Source organism: Ambystoma mexicanum, chromosome 5p (genome assembly GCF_040938575.1).
Source record: "Ambystoma mexicanum isolate Mex_15411 chromosome 5p, UKY_AmexF1_1, whole genome shotgun sequence".
Classification (NCBI taxonomy): domain Eukaryota; kingdom Metazoa; phylum Chordata; class Amphibia; order Caudata; family Ambystomatidae; genus Ambystoma; species Ambystoma mexicanum.
Window position 1 is genome coordinate 741581065 of NC_090930.1, and position 13152 is coordinate 741594216.

The 13152-nt window shown below is 39.2% G+C and overlaps 8 non-coding genes across 8 annotated transcripts; 3 read left to right on the forward strand and 5 right to left on the reverse strand.

Annotated features, from left to right (window-relative positions):
* Nucleotides 1-742: 742 nt before the first annotated feature.
* Nucleotides 743-814, reverse strand: TRNAQ-CUG (transfer RNA glutamine (anticodon CUG)). Its single transcript has one exon. It is a non-coding gene; the product is annotated as a tRNA-Gln (tRNA).
* Nucleotides 815-3188: 2374 nt separating this feature from the next.
* Nucleotides 3189-3260, forward strand: TRNAQ-UUG (transfer RNA glutamine (anticodon UUG)). The gene has a single exon. It is a non-coding gene; the product is annotated as a tRNA-Gln (tRNA).
* Nucleotides 3261-4141: 881 nt separating this feature from the next.
* TRNAQ-CUG (transfer RNA glutamine (anticodon CUG)) lies at nucleotides 4142-4213 on the reverse strand. The gene has a single exon. It is a non-coding gene; the product is annotated as a tRNA-Gln (tRNA).
* A 1237-nt stretch (nucleotides 4214-5450) lies between these two features.
* Nucleotides 5451-5522, reverse strand: TRNAQ-CUG (transfer RNA glutamine (anticodon CUG)). Its single transcript has one exon. It is a non-coding gene; the product is annotated as a tRNA-Gln (tRNA).
* Nucleotides 5523-7892: 2370 nt separating this feature from the next.
* Nucleotides 7893-7964, forward strand: TRNAQ-UUG (transfer RNA glutamine (anticodon UUG)). The gene has a single exon. It is a non-coding gene; the product is annotated as a tRNA-Gln (tRNA).
* Nucleotides 7965-8845: 881 nt separating this feature from the next.
* TRNAQ-CUG (transfer RNA glutamine (anticodon CUG)) lies at nucleotides 8846-8917 on the reverse strand. The gene has a single exon. It is a non-coding gene; the product is annotated as a tRNA-Gln (tRNA).
* Nucleotides 8918-9176: 259 nt separating this feature from the next.
* Nucleotides 9177-9248, forward strand: TRNAQ-UUG (transfer RNA glutamine (anticodon UUG)). The gene has a single exon. It is a non-coding gene; the product is annotated as a tRNA-Gln (tRNA).
* Nucleotides 9249-10161: 913 nt separating this feature from the next.
* TRNAQ-CUG (transfer RNA glutamine (anticodon CUG)) lies at nucleotides 10162-10233 on the reverse strand. The gene has a single exon. It is a non-coding gene; the product is annotated as a tRNA-Gln (tRNA).
* Nucleotides 10234-13152: the final 2919 nt, after the last annotated feature.

The window sequence follows — 13152 nt, forward strand, 5'->3', positions numbered from 1 at the left end:
TTAAATGTATGAACAGTGAGGTCATTCTGAGTCGATGGGCAGATCTGCATCGGAAACATACATAAAAGATTTGAAATTTTCAAACTTAACTCAATGTTAAGAAACATGCTCAATCTGTGACCCAATGGATTCTCTTTTTACTTGAAGATGCAGCAACAACATTAATAATACCATTTTGGGAAAAGCAGCTCTATTGTATCGCCATTCTCTTTCAAAATTGTTAAAGGGTTAATCCTATGAAAAGCGACCACATTCAGAATCAATGATATTAATCAAGCGTCTTAACAGTCTTTACATGTTTGTAAAATGAAGGTATCAGTTTGAGATGAAAAATAGAACGAAGAACACACTTTTCTTAATTCACAAAAGGCCTGAGGTGTATAAATACTGTTTGTACCGACCAAGGGCCCATTCGTGAATGTACTTACTTTAGTTGGATCATACCTTTCTTCAAAGAAGACATCCACAATAAACGATAAGGGAAAGGTTCGACTGATGGTAAACTCTTACAGAGATTTGAATGCAAATTATTGGATTCAACCTCCAGGGTGCTACCATTACACCATGGGTCTTTCACACCACAGAAAGTGGTGGGTTTCATTGTGGCTAAAGAGCGTCATCCATGGAAAATCTTTCTTTTTTCAAATGCACCCAGGGAATAATGCTATGAAAGTGGGCGACACAGCAGCGTCATTGCTATTAAAACAAGACACTGAGAGGAAAACAAATACAGTAATTCCCAAGGTCCCACCGAAATTTGAACTCGGATCGCAGGATTCAGAGTCCAGAGTGCTAACCATTACACCATGGAACCTACATACTTAGTGACATGATGAACGTCATTGCAGCAAAAAAAGAGCCTTTTAGAGAATGTATGCAATATTCTTTTATCTTATGCCTCCAGAGGAAGAATCCTATCCAAATGAGCTGTAAAGCAAAGAGTTTGCTATTGCGCAACAACCAACTAAACAGTTCCACATTTGCATAATATCCGTGGGCTAGGAATATGAGTTTGTTAAAATGATGCATGAGATCTCGATTCTCATTTCTGTTACAACTCTGTCAGGTTGCACCAGCAAGGGGCCCATGGTGTAATGGTTAGCAAAGAACATTACTGAAGGGCCCCTCGGCCAGCCAGAAAGCCAAAATGGAGAGAACGGGCATGAACTGGTTGTGAATGAGCTTCAAAATGCGTTCACAGGTAATTGAACTGGTGATCTCCTCAGTTTATACACCTGGAACTCCTGTCAATAGCAACAGTCGGCAGCTGGGTTGCCAGACATTTCGTCGGAAAAAATTTGTCGACAGGACAATTGGTCGAAACCATTTGGTCGAAAACCAAATGGTCGAATTGCTTTGTTTTTTATTTTCACATTTTTTTTGGGGGGGGGGTTTGGGGGGGTCCCCCCAACCCCCTTTTTTTCTAAAAACCCCTTTTTTTCCCTAAACTACAACCTAAAAAATATATATATAAATAAATAAAAAAATCAACCATTTGGCTTTCGACCAAATTACGTCGACCAAATGTCTTTCGACCAAATGTCTTTCGACGAAATGTCCGGACAGCGCCAGCTGGTCTGTGTCAGTAATGGCAATTTGATTTTGCCATTTTCACAACTCCCTAATAAATGAACAAAATGTTCCATTTGTAGGCACAGTTACATGCTATGGTATGTATACCATGCTTAATAACCACCATAGGAGGCTCAGAGCACCATCCGCATTCTTACATACAAAACATGTAAGGAAATAATCAGATCTTTTGCTCTGCAGGAGTCAGGCTTCTTTAAAGCCTGACAAAGTGGCAGAGTGCCATTGTAAACTGAGGCATGATGAAACCATGCCCAAGAACCCAGGCAGGTTAAACCCTTCCACTCATGCCCCGAATGGCCACGAACGGCCAGGTTCTATAGACAGGGCAGCTGGCATGGATTATGGACACTTTTAACATAGGGTGGTTTTTCAACCTTATCTCCTCTGGGAGCAAAGCGCTGGACAGGGTTTCCTGTACGTTTTTGAGGTTCGCAGGGATCTATGTGTGGATGTTTCTTGGTGTGAAAAGCATGACACCTTTTGGGGTGACACCAGGCTCTTCTGGGAGTTAATTTGCATAATCTCTACTTTCTATTTTATGTGACATGGGCTGCAGTTACATTGTTCTGTTAATAGAGGGCAACACACAGGTCATAGTTCCAAACAGGGGTGCACAGTCTGCTTGCTAGCTTACATTTACAGTTCTATTTGGGATTCACCGCCTTTTCATAAACTGAGTACTCTTCCGGAGTATTTCTAACTTATGTAGGTGTTTTGGGGGTGTTACGTGCCTTTGTATGACTGCTGCAAACCACTTGATATTAGACATTGATTGGAAACGACATAAAAAATCCTGACACATATTGTAAGCGGACATAAAATGACCTATATTAGCTAATATAAGTAAACAGACATCACTCCCCCCTCCCCACAAAAAGGGATGTATGCGTACACAAAAAATAAAAATGAAAAACAAGCAACTACTGCAGTTAAAATCTAAAAATGTAAATTCAGTTACATGATCATGACTCGGAAGGGGAAGTTAAAAAGTAAAAAAACACACGGTAGGAGAGAGGTTAGCTTTACATGCCATGAGGGAGGAAGAGGTCTTCCAAGCACTGTTGTGTATGTTGGTCAATCCCTCTGAAACGCAAAATGGATTTGTGCACATAGAAATCAAAGCAGAGTCATCCAGAGAGACTATTTAATTCTTTTTTTTTCAAATTCTCAAAAGGAAGCTGCTATCAAATTGAACTATTCATCACAGCCACTGCTAGGAATTCTATGTGCATAAAATGACAATACACCCAAAGGAAAACAAAATATAGCTATAACATGTCAGATTACTAAATTCAGAGTCCAGCCTACTAACCATTAGACCATGGAACCTAAATACTTCCGCAAATGCTGAACTTCATTATGCCAAAACAGAGGCAGTCAGAAACAATATTTAATATTGCTTAATCATATGCCTCAAGAGGAAGAATTTGATCTACATGCTCTATAAAGCACAGAGATTGCTATAGCACAACGTCAATCGACAACATCGCTGTGTTTGTATGATATCAGTCAATTGGGACTATGAATCTGTAAAAATTGTAAATGTGCTCTATATTGCCATTTCTGATTCAACGCTCTCAGGTGCATCTTGCAAGGGTTCCATGGTGTAATGGTTAGCACTTTGGACTTTGAATCCAACGATCCGAGTTCAAGTCTCGGTGGGACCGTTATCTTGCTCTTACACTCCATTTTCTAATTTCTCAAATTACAATTCAACAGAGTTAATATTCAGAAGTTCAGTCGACTCTCTCTGCACGACATTACATTTAAATGCACTTTGGTGCCTGATACCAATACAGTGATGCAACTACATATCGTTAATGTACAATCCCTAAGGTCAATCAGAGTGGGCACCCAGATATCTCTCAGAAACATTTTCCACAGATGAATAATGTCCAACCTTAACTCTATGAAAAGAAAAATGTACACACTATGTGCAGTAGATTCTCTGCTCACTGGAACATGCAGAAACAACATTGATGTGAAAAGATTGGAAAAAGCCCTATTTTATTAACATTAAAAAATGTTATACAATTATTTTGGTGAATCATATTCACTTTCACAATCATTCCTATGTTTCAAGCAATTTGATGGTCTTATTAAATGTGTAAAAAATGTAATTCTTTGAGTTGACAAACTGTATGGAGAGCAAACTTTTTATAACTTACAAGAGTTATGAGTTCTAGAAAGTAGTGCATTTACTGATCAAGTGCCCTTGTTTAAATGTACTTACTTTATTTGGATCACACCTTTCTCGAAAGAAGAAATAAACTCTAAATTATCAGGAAACAATTCAACTGATTTTAGGGGCCTCCTGGGCTTTCAATGCAAATCGCTGAGATCAAAAGCCAGTTTAATAGCCATTATACCTTGGAGCTTTGGCGATATGAGAGTGGGCAGTTTCTTTGTGGCAAAAGAGAGTCATCCCCAGAAACTATTAATATTCTTTGGTCAAAGAAGACTGCCATCAAAGTGGGCTGTAAAGCAAAGCTATTGCTGTTATATCTATCTGCAAATGAAAGGCAACTCTAAAAGAGAAGCAGCCCCAAGGTCCCACCGAGACTTGAACTCGGATCGCTGGATTCAGAGTCCAGAGTGCTAACCATTACACCATGGAACCCACATATTCAGTAGCATGATGCACTTCATTCTGGAAAAACAGAGCACATCAGAGAAAATATGTAATATTCCTATATCATTAGACTCCAGAGGAAGAATTTGATCCAAATGAGACATGAAGCCAATACTTTGCGATTGCACAGCATCCAACAGCAACAGTGCTGCTTCGATATAACATCAGTAAACGGTTACTATAGGTCAGTAAAAATCTTGACTGTGCCCTATATTCTCATTGCCCTTATGAAGCTCTGCTCAACAAGGGTTCCATGGTGTAATGGTTAGCACTTTGAATCCAGCGATCCGAGTTCAAGTCTCGGTGGAACCTCTCTCTTGCTCTAACACACTTTGTCTCCTTGTTGTCTTAAATTATAGGCCAAAGATAGTAATATTCATAAGGTTAGTGGTGTAGGGTATTCATTTTCGCTCTCACTCTCTGGCATAACTTTTCATAAAAATCCACTTTTGTGCCTAGCACCTTAACCTTTATGCATTTTTTTTAAATGTATGAACAGTGAGGTCATTCTGAGTCGATGGGCAGATCTGCATCGGAAACATACATAAAAGATTTGAAATTTTCAAATTTAACTCAATGTTAAGAAACATGCTCAATCTGTGACCCAATGGATTCTCTTCTTACTTGAAGATGCAGCAACAACATTAATAATACCATTTTGGGAAAAGCAGCTCTATTGTATCGCCATTCTCTTTCAAAATTGTTAAAGGGTTAATCCTATGAAAAGCGACCACATTCAGAATCAATGATATTAATCAAGCGTCTTAACAGTCTTTACATGTTTGTAAAATGAAGGTATCAGTTTGAGATGAAAAATAGAACGAAGAACACACTTTTCTTAATTCACAAAAGGCCTGAGGTGTATAAATACTGTTTGTACCGACCAAGGGCCCATTCGTGAATGTACTTACTTGAGTTGGATCATACCTTTCTTCAAAGAAGACATCCACAATAAACGATAAGGGAAAGGTTCGACTGATGGTAAACTCTTACAGAGATTTGAATGCAAATTATTGGATTCAACCTCCAGGGTGCTACCATTACACCATGGGTCTTTCACACCACAGAAAGTGGTGGGTTTCATTGTGGCTAAAGAGCGTCATCCATGGAAAATCTTTCTTTTTTCAAATGCACCCAGGGAATAATGCTATGAAAGTGGGCGACACAGCAGCGTCATTGCTATTAAAACAAGACACTGGGAGGAAAACAAACACAGTAATTCCCAAGGTCCCACCGAGATTTGAACTCGGATCGCTGGATTCAGAGTCCAGAGTGCTAACCATTACACCATGGAACCTACATACTTAGTGACATGATGAACGTCATTGCAGCAAAAAAAGAGCCTTTTAGAGAATGTATGCAATATTCTTTTATCTTATGCCTCCAGAGGAAGAATCCTATCCAAATGAGCTGTAAAGCAAAGAGTTTGCTATTGCGCAACAACCAACTAAACAGTTCCACATTTGCATAATATCCGTGGGCTAGGAATATGAGTTTGTTAAAATGATGCATGAGATCTCGATTCTCATTTCTGTTACAACTCTGTCAGGTTGCACCAGCAAGGGGCCCATGGTGTAATGGTTAGCAAAGAACATTACTGAAGGGCCCCTCGGCCAGCCGAAAGCCAAAATGGAGAGAACGGGCATGAACTGGTTGTGAATGAGCTTCAAAATGCGTTCACAGGTAATTGAACTGGTGATCTCCTCAGTTTATACACCTGGAACTCCTGTCAATAGCAACAGTCGGCAGCTGGGTTGCCAGACATTTCGTCGAAAAAAATTTGTCGACAGGACAATTGGTCGAAACCATTTGGTCGAAAACCAAATGGTCGAATTGCTTTGTTTTTTATTTTCACATTTTTTTTGGGAGGGGGTTTGGGGGGGTCCCCCCAACCCCCTTTTTTTCTAAAAACCCCTTTTTTTCCCTAAACTACAACCTAAAAAATATATATATAAATAAATAAAAAAATCGACCATTTGGCTTTCGACCAAATTACGTCGACCAAATGTCTTTCGACCAAATGTCTTTCGACGAAATGTCCGGACAGCGGCAGCTGGTCTGTGTCAGTAATGGCAATTTGATTTTGCCATTTTCACAACTCCCTAATAAATGAACAAAATGTTCCGTTTGTAGGCACAGTTACATGCTATGGTATGTATACCATGCTTAATAACCACCATAGGAGGCTCAGAGCACCATCCGCATTCTTACGTACAAAACATGTAAGGAAATAATCAGATCTTTTGCTCTGCAGGAGTCAGGCTTCTTTAAAGCCTGACAAAGTGGCAGAGTGCCATTGTAAACTGAGGCATGATGAAACCATGCCCAAGAACCCAGGCAGGTTAAACCCTTCCACTCATGCCCCGAATGGCCACGAACGGCCAGGTTCTATAGACAGGGCAGCTGGCATGGATTATGGACACTTTTAACATAGGGTGGTTTTTCAACCTTATCTCCTCTGGGAGCAAAGCGCTGGACAGGGTTTCCTGTACGTTTTTGAGGTTCGCAGGGATCTATGTGTGGATGTTTCTTGGTGTGAAAAGCATGACACCTTTTGGGGTGACACCAGGCTCTTCTGGGAGTTAATTTGCATAATCTCTACTTTCTATTTTATGTGACATGGGCTGCAGTTACATTGTTCTGTTAATAGAGGGCAACACACAGGTCATAGTTCCAAACAGGGGTGCACAGTCTGCTTGCTAGCTTACATTTACAGTTCTATTTGGGATTCACCGCCTTTTCATAAACTGAGTACTCTTCCGGAGTATATCTAACTTATGTAGGTGTTTTGGGGGTGTTACGTGCCTTTGTATGACTGCTGCAAACCACTTGATATTAGACATTGATTGGAAACGACATAAAAAATCCTGACACATATTGTAAGTGGACATAAAATGACCTATATTAGCTAATATAAGTAAACAGACATCACTCCCCCCTCCCCACAAAAAGGGATGTATGCGTACACAAAAAATAAAAATGAAAAACAAGCAATTACTGCAGTTAAAATCTAAAAATGTAAATTCAGTTACATGATCATGACTCGGAAGGGGAAGTTAAAAAGTAAAAAAACACACGGTAGGAGAGAGGTTAGCTTTACATGCCATGAGGGAGGAAGAGGTCTTCCAAGCACTGTTGTGTATGTTGGTCAATCCCTCTGAAACGCAAAAGGGATGTGCACATAGAAATCAAAGCAGAGTCATCCAGAGAGACTATTTAATTCTTTTTTTTTCAAATTCTCAAAAGGAAGCTGCTATCAAATTGAACTATTCATCACAGCCACTGCTAGGAATTCTATGTGCATAAAATGACAATACACCCAAAGGAAAACAAAATATAGCTATAACATGTCAGATTACTAAATTCAGAGTCCAGCCTACTAACCATTAGACCATGGAACCTAAATACTTCCGCAAATGCTGAACTTCATTATGCCAAAACAGAGGCAGTCAGAAACAATATTTAATATTGCTTAATCATATGCCTCAAGAGGAAGAATTTGATCTACATGCTCTATAAAGCACAGAGATTGCTATAGCACAACGTCAATCGACAACATCGCTGTGTTTGTATGATATCAGTCAATTGGGACTATGAATCTGTAAAAATTGTAAATGTGCTCTATATTGCCATTTCTGATTCAACGCTCTCTGGTGCATCTTGAAAGGGTTCCATGGTGTAATGGTTAGCACTTTGGACTTTGAATCCAACGATCCGAGTTCAAGTCTCGGTGGGACCGTTATCTTGCTCTTACACTCCATTTTCTAATTTCTCAAATTACAATTCAACAGAGTTAATATTCAGAAGTTCAGTCGACTCTCTCTGCACGACATTACATTTAAATGCACTTTGGTGCCTGATACCAATACAGTGATGCAACTACATATCGTTAATGTACAATCCCTAAGGTCAATCAGAGTGGGCACCCAGATATCTCTCAGAAACATTTTCCACAGATGAATAACGTCCAACCTTAACTCTATGAAAAGAAAAATGTACACACTATGTGCAGTAGATTCTCTGCTCACTGGAACATGCAGAAACAACATTGATGTGAAAAGATTGGAAAAAGCCCTATTTTATTAACATTAAAAAATGTTATACAATTATTTTGGTGAATCATATTCACTTTCACAATCATTCCTATGTTTCAAGCAATTTGATGGTCTTATTAAATGTGTAAAAAATGTAATTCTTTGAGTTGACAAACTGTATGGAGAGCAAACTTTTTATAACTTACAAGAGTTATGAGTTCTAGAAAGTAGTGCATGTACTGATCAAGTGCCCTTGTTTAAATGTACTTACTTTATTTGGATCACACCTTTCTCGAAAGAAGAAATAAACTCTAAATTATCAGGAAACAATTCAACTGATTTTAGGGGCCTCCTGGGCTTTCAATGCAAATCGCTGAGATCAAAAGCGAGTTTAATAGCCATTATACCTTGGAGCTTTGGAGATATGAGAGTGGGCAGTTTCTTTGTGGCAAAAGAGAGTCATCCCCAGAAACTATTAATATTCTTTGGTCAAAGAAGACTGCCATCAAAGTGGGCTGTAAAGCAAAGCTATTGCTGTTATATCTATCTGCAAATGAAAGGCAACTCTAAAAGAGAAGCAGCCCCAAGGTCCCACCGAGACTTGAACTCGGATCGCTGGATTCAGAGTCCAGAGTGCTAACCATTACACCATGGAACCCACATATTCAGTAGCATGATGCACTTCATTCTGGAAAAATAGAGCACATCAGAGAAAATATGTAATATTCCTATATCATTAGACTCCAGAGGAAGAATTTGATCCAAATGAGACATGAAGCCAATACTTTGCGATTGCACAGCATCCAACAGCAACAGTGCTGCTTCGATATAATATCAGTAAACGGTTACTATAGGTCAGTAAAAATCTTGACTGTGCCCTATATTCTCATTGCCCTTATGAAGCTCTGCTCAACAAGGGTTCCATGGTGTAATGGTTAGCACTTTGGACTTTGAATCCAGCGATCCGAGTTCAAGTCTCGGTGGAACCTCTCTCTTGCTCTAACACACTTTGTCTCCTTGTTGTCTTAAATTATAGGCCAAAGAGAGTAATATTCATAAGGTTAGTGGTGTAGGGTATTCATTTTCGCTCTCACTCTGTGGCATAACTTTTCATAAAAATCCACTTTTGTGCCTAGCACCTTAACCTTTATGCATTTTTTTTAAATGTATGAACAGTGAGGTCATTCTGAGTCGATGGGCAGATCTGCATCGGAAACATACATAAAAGATTTGAAATTTTCAAACTTAACTCAATGTTAAGAAACATGCTCAATCTGTGACCCAATGGATTCTCTTTTTACTTGAAGATGCAGCAACAACATTAATAATACCATTTTGGGAAAAGCAGCTCTATTGTATCGCCATTCTCTTTCAAAATTGTTAAAGGGTTAATCCTATGAAAAGCGACCACATTCAGAATCAATGATATTAATCAAGCGTCTTAACAGTCTTTACATGTTTGTAAAATGAAGGTATCAGTTTGAGATGAAAAATAGAACGAAGAACACACTTTTCTTAATTCACAAAAGGCCTGAGGTGTATAAATACTGTTTGTACCGACCAAGGGCCCATTCGTGAATGTACTTACTTTAGTTGGATCATACCTTTCTTCAAAGAAGACATCCACAATAAACGATAAGGGAAAGGTTCGACTGATGGTAAACTCTTACAGAGATTTGAATGCAAATTATTGGATTCAACCTCCAGGGTGCTACCATTACACCATGGGTCTTTCACACCACAGAAAGTGGTGGGTTTCATTGTGGCTAAAGAGCGTCATCCATGGAAAATCTTTCTTTTTTCAAATGCACCCAGGGAATAATGCTATGAAAGTGGGCGACACAGCAGCGTCATTGCTATTAAAACAAGACACTGAGAGGAAAACAAACACAGTAATTCCCAAGGTCCAACCGAGATTTGAACTCGGATCGCTGGATTCAGAGTCCAGAGTGCTAACCATTACACCATGGAACCTACATACTTAGTGACATGATGAACGTCATTGCAGCAAAAAAAGAGCCTTTTAGAGAATGTATGCAATATTCTTTTATCGTATGCCTCCAGAGTAAGAATCCTATCCAAATGAGCTGTAAAGCAAAGAGTTTGCTATTGCGCAACAACCAACTAAACAGTTCCACATTTGCATAATATCCGTGGGCTAGGAATATGAGTTTGTTAAAATGATGCATGAGATCTCGATTCTCATTTCTGTTACAACTCTGTCAGGTTGCACCAGCAAGGGGCCCATGGTGTAATGGTTAGCAAAGAACATTACTGAAGGGCCCCTCGGCCAGCCAGAAAGCCAAAATGGAGAGAACGGGCATGAACTGGTTGTGAATGAGCTTCAAAATGCGTTCACAGGTAATTGAACTGGTGATCTCCTCAGTTTATACACCTGGAACTCCTGTCAATAGCAACAGTCGGCAGCTGGGTTGCCAGACATTTCGTCGAAAAAAATTTGTCGACAGGACAATTGGTCGAAACCATTTGGTCGAAAACCAAATGGTCGAATTGCTTTGTTTTTTATTTTCAAATTTTTTTTGGGGGGGGGGTTTGGGGGGGTCCCCCCAACCCCCTTTTTTTCTAAAAACCCCTTTTTTTCCCTAAACTACAACCTAAAAAATATATATATAAATAAATTAAAAAATCGACCATTTGGCTTTCGACCAAATTACGTCGACCAAATGTCTTTCGACCAAATGTCTTTCGACGAAATGTCCGGACAGCGGCAGCTGGTCTGTGTCAGTAATGGCAATTTGATTTTGCCATTTTCACAACTCCCTAATAAATGAACAAAATGTTCCATTTGTAGGCACAGTTACATGCTATGGTATGTATACCATGCTTAATAACCACCATAGGAGGCTCAGAGCACCATCCGCATTCTTACATACAAAACATGTAAGGAAATAATCAGATCTTTTGCTCTGCAGGAGTCAGGCTTCTTTAAAGCCTGACAAAGTGGCAGAGTGCCATTGTAAACTGAGGCATGATGAAACCATGCCCAAGAACCCAGGCAGGTTAAACCCTTCCACTCATGCCCCGAATGGCCACGAACGGCCAGGTTCTATAGACAGGGCAGCTGGCATGGATTATGGACACTTTTAACATAGGGTGGTTTTTCAACCTTATCTCCTCTGGGAGCAAAGCGCTGGACAGGGTTTCCTGTACGTTTTTGAGGTTCGCAGGGATCTATGTGTGGATGTTTCTTGGTGTGAAAAGCATGACACCTTTTGGGGTGACACCAGGCTCTTCTGGGAGTTAATTTGCATAATCTCTACTTTCTATTTTATGTGACATGGGCTGCAGTTACATTGTTCTGTTAATAGAGGGCAACACACAGGTCATAGTTCCAAACAGGGGTGCACAGTCTGCTTGCTAGCTTACATTTACAGTTCTATTTGGGATTCACCGCCTTTTCATAAACTGAGTACTCTTCCGGAGTATTTCTAACTTATGTAGGTGTTTTGGGGGTGTTACGTGCCTTTGTATGACTGCTGCAAACCACTTGATATTAGACATTGATTGGAAACGACATAAAAAATCCTGACACATATTGTAAGCGGACATAAAATGACCTATATTAGCTAATATAAGTAAACAGACATCACTCCCCCCTCCCCACAAAAAGGGATGTATGCGTACACAAAAAATAAAAATGAAAAACAAGCAACTACTGCAGTTAAAATCTAAAAATGTAAATTCAGTTACATGATCATGACTCGGAAGGGGAAGTTAAAAAGTAAAAAAACACACGGTAGGAGAGAGGTTAGCTTTACATGCCATGAGGGAGGAAGAGGTCTTCCAAGCACTGTTGTGTATGTTGGTCAATCCCTCTGAAACGCAAAATGGATTTGTGCACATAGAAATCAAAGCAGAGTCATCCAGAGAGACTATTTAATTCTTTTTTTTTCAAATTCTCAAAAGGAAGCTGCTATCAAATTGAACTATTCATCACAGCCACTGCTAGGAATTCTATGTGCATAAAATGACAATACACCCAAAGGAAAACAAAATATAGCTATAACATGTCAGATTACTAAATTCAGAGTCCAGCCTACTAACCATTAGACCATGGAACCTAAATACTTCCGCAAATGCTGAACTTCATTATGCCAAAACAGAGGCAGTCAGAAACAATATTTAATATTGCTTAATCATATGCCTCAAGAGGAAGAATTTGATCTACATGCTCTATAAAGCACAGAGATTGCTATAGCACAACGTCAATCGACAACATCGCTGTGTTTGTATGATATCAGTCAATTGGGACTATGAATCTGTAAAAATTGTAAATGTGCTCTATATTGCCATTTCTGATTCAACGCTCTCAGGTGCATCTTGCAAGGGTTCCATGGTGTAATGGTTAGCACTTAGGACTTTGAATCCAACGATCCAAGTTCAAGTCTCGGTGGGACCGTTATCTTGCTCTTACACTCCATTTTCTAATTTCTCAAATTACAATTCAACAGAGTTAATATTCAGAAGTTCAGTCGACTCTCTCTGCACGACATTACATTTAAATGCACTTTGGTGCCTGATACCAATACAGTGATGCAACTACATATCGTTAATGTACAATCCCTAAGGTCAATCAGAGTGGGCACCCAGATATCTCTCAGAAACATTTTCCACAGATGAATAATGTCCAACCTTAACTCTATGAAAAGAAAAATGTACACACTATGTGCAGTAGATTCTCTGCTCACTGGAACATGCAGAAACAACATTGATGTGAAAAGATTGGAAAAAGCCCTATTTTATTAACATTAAAAAATGTTATACAATTATTTTGGTGAATCATATTCACTTTCACAATCATTCCTATGTTTCAAGCAATTTGATGGTCTTATTAAATGTGTAAAAAATGTAATTCTTTGAGTTGACAAACTG